Source organism: Empidonax traillii, unplaced genomic scaffold (assembly GCF_003031625.1).
Source record: "Empidonax traillii isolate 1590-97213 ecotype Southwest subspecies unplaced genomic scaffold, ASM303162v1 scaffold159:size1039807, whole genome shotgun sequence".
In the NCBI taxonomy this organism is placed as follows: domain Eukaryota; kingdom Metazoa; phylum Chordata; class Aves; order Passeriformes; family Tyrannidae; genus Empidonax; species Empidonax traillii.
In genome coordinates this window covers 256,898-259,623 of record NW_020955352.1, presented here as the reverse complement: position 1 = coordinate 259,623, position 2,726 = coordinate 256,898, and positions in this window count along the sequence as shown.

The following is a 2,726-nucleotide window of genomic DNA, read 5'->3' as shown; positions in this document are numbered from 1 at the left end:
TTTTTTTTTTTTTTTTTTTTTTTTTTTTTTTTTTTTTTTTTTTTTACTTGTACAATGTTCTTCTATGTGCTGGACTGGGATGTGTTGTTTGATGTCTACAATCAAAATGCAAAGAGGGGGAAAGTAACATTTTTTTCTACTTTAATTGTTTTCCTGCTGCAAGATATAAAGTGATTCCTTCAATAGGGTCAAGCAGGAATTCACTCTGTGGCAGAGAAATGTACTGAATCAAGAGGTTCTCAGTACAGAGGGTATTGGCCTTCTGACAGAGCTAATGGGACCCTGTTGTGCACGGCATAACACACTTAGTTGTTCAACACAATCTGAGCTGTTTTTACAGTTGCCATGGAACAAGAATTTTCCACAGGAAATATAGGTCTGGTTGGTCTTTTTTCTTTTTCTGCTTTTCTCCTTGTACTTTCTTGGCTTTTTGGCCCAAGTGCTTTCCTTCCACGAGCAGATACAAGTCAATAAGTAACTAAAAGCACCAGAAGACCATTGATTCTAATGCGACTACTCTGCGTAAAACAATAGGGTTAATCCTCAATTCCCTACCATCCTTATTTATATGGGCTTATCACTTCTCTTCCCAGAAGTTCCCTTGTGAACCCTCACGTTTCAATGCCTGGGAGGTTTTATTCCTTTTGGTCTCCTCTAGCAAGGGACGCTGACATCAGGAACCCTAGACATTCTGTTCTCATGCTCTGTCCACCCTGTGCATGAGGCCTGGGAGCCTCAGAGAAGGGAGAATCAGTCCCTGATGGTGCTGAGCTTTTAAAGGCACCAGGAGAGCAGTAAGAAGGCAGAAGCTGTGGCAGCCCCAGGCAGCACGCATTTCCTCCTCATGCTCCTACATTGCCTGAAGCCCTGGAAAAATCATTTCTGCAGAGTAGGGCTGATTTATGTGCTGATCTGTGATATTTATTCCCACCTCTTTTGCCATCTCAGATGTGTTCCATTTGATCTCAGGACAGACCTGGGAGAGAGGTGGCATGGTGCATCCCAGATGAAGTGTGACCACCTCCTTGTACTTATTTTTAAATGTATTAACATTTATTTTCTGTATATGCCCTATTTCACAAGTGGCCCAGTTTTTCCCCCACTGCCAAACAGCCTGGGATGTCAGGGATGTCAGTGGGATGTCAAGGATGTCAGTGGGATGTCAGGGAAAGTTCGTCGCTCAATCCAGCAGAGGCACCGCAGTAAAGGTGCAACCATCTAGGAGTAAAACTAAAGCCTTTTGAGATGGCAGGACTGGTCATTAAAAAACTTTCGTACACCAGCAGGCCCTAATGAAAAGCAAAAGTCATGTCTGGCATGATATTTTCTCAGCAAGGACTTGTTTATCCTTAGTTAGAACTGAAGAAACATCTAGGTAACTTCTGGGGGAAAGTAGAGAGCTTTTCCAGTGGTCAGAAAAGTAATTATTTCAAGGTTGATGTTACTCCTCTTTTCTCAATGTTTATGTGACTGCAACTTTGTTGCTAATTAAGAACGAGCTTCGAGAAAGCAAAACACAAAGAGTGAGATGCACGATCAGCATCACAAAAAGACAGAAACCTTGGTTCTTTCACCATCATATATGTTATGAATAAATATTTTGTGCAGATGTTTGGGCCCCATGTGAAGGGGTTTGGCCACAGGCATCCTGCGTGGCACTGAAAGGCCAAGCACTAAGCACAGGAGAGGCTTCTCTGTGTGACCAGGGCACTGAGATCCCCTGGACAGAAAAAAAATCGTTTGTCTCAGCAGGAGAAAAACGGGTTGTAACATCAACCCTGCAAAAAATCCTGGCTTCTGCTGCTGTTGCCCTGCACGGTGAATGTTGGCCCCCATGTCTGGGAATGGACGGAAGAGGCACGCTGGATGTGCTCCTAGTGTGCCTGTCACCTGTCTGCCCCAGGACATGCTAGTAGTGATGTCCCAAACAGCTGCTCCAGCAAAAAGGACAGGGCTGCTGGACAAGGGGAGATGCAAAACTTAGAACACTGGAGTGAGAAGCAAAAAAGTCTGGCAGCTGGATGTACCGGTTGTCTTGGCAGCTACGCAGAATTTTTCCTTGTTTGCTCTGCTAGATGTAGGCATCTGAGTTCCTGCTGAAAAGAAACAAAGGGTGTCTCAGGCCACTTGTGATTTTGCAGTTTGCCGGTTCATATGTCTTCCTATGTTTGGCACTCGCAGACATATATATACAAACATATATGTATATTTATATACCTCAGGAGTATAGAAATTAAACGTGTTTTGTTTTGAGTTTTCAAGCCATCCCAGCATATTTAGCCCCTGCAAGAAAAACCTTTAAAAATTATTTACACCACGGTAAGCTTCTTTCACAGAGGAGTGCATCAGCTTCCAGAAGGTGAGATGTGTGGAAGATTCCCTGTTCCCATGCAAAGGAACCAAGCCAAGAATTAACTACAGTGGTCTGACACTATCATACGGAGGGCGAGCTTGTCTGTACTTGCACAGAAGTATCCCACATCAATGCAAAATGGGCCTGTGGATTCCTCTATCCCTCTTGGGTATTTCAATTAAAAGCCGAGAAGGAAGTCCAAGAAAATGCCTAAAATGGCTTGAGTTCTTCCTCACAATCTGGAAATGGAAGTCTGCGGTGACTAACTCCAGCCCAGCCACCAAACCCCTCCCTCCCCGACTCTGCATTGCTCTGTTCATTCCCGGCTCCTCTCCTGCGTTTGCAAACAGTCGGCAGTGGAAACAGTGAAGCA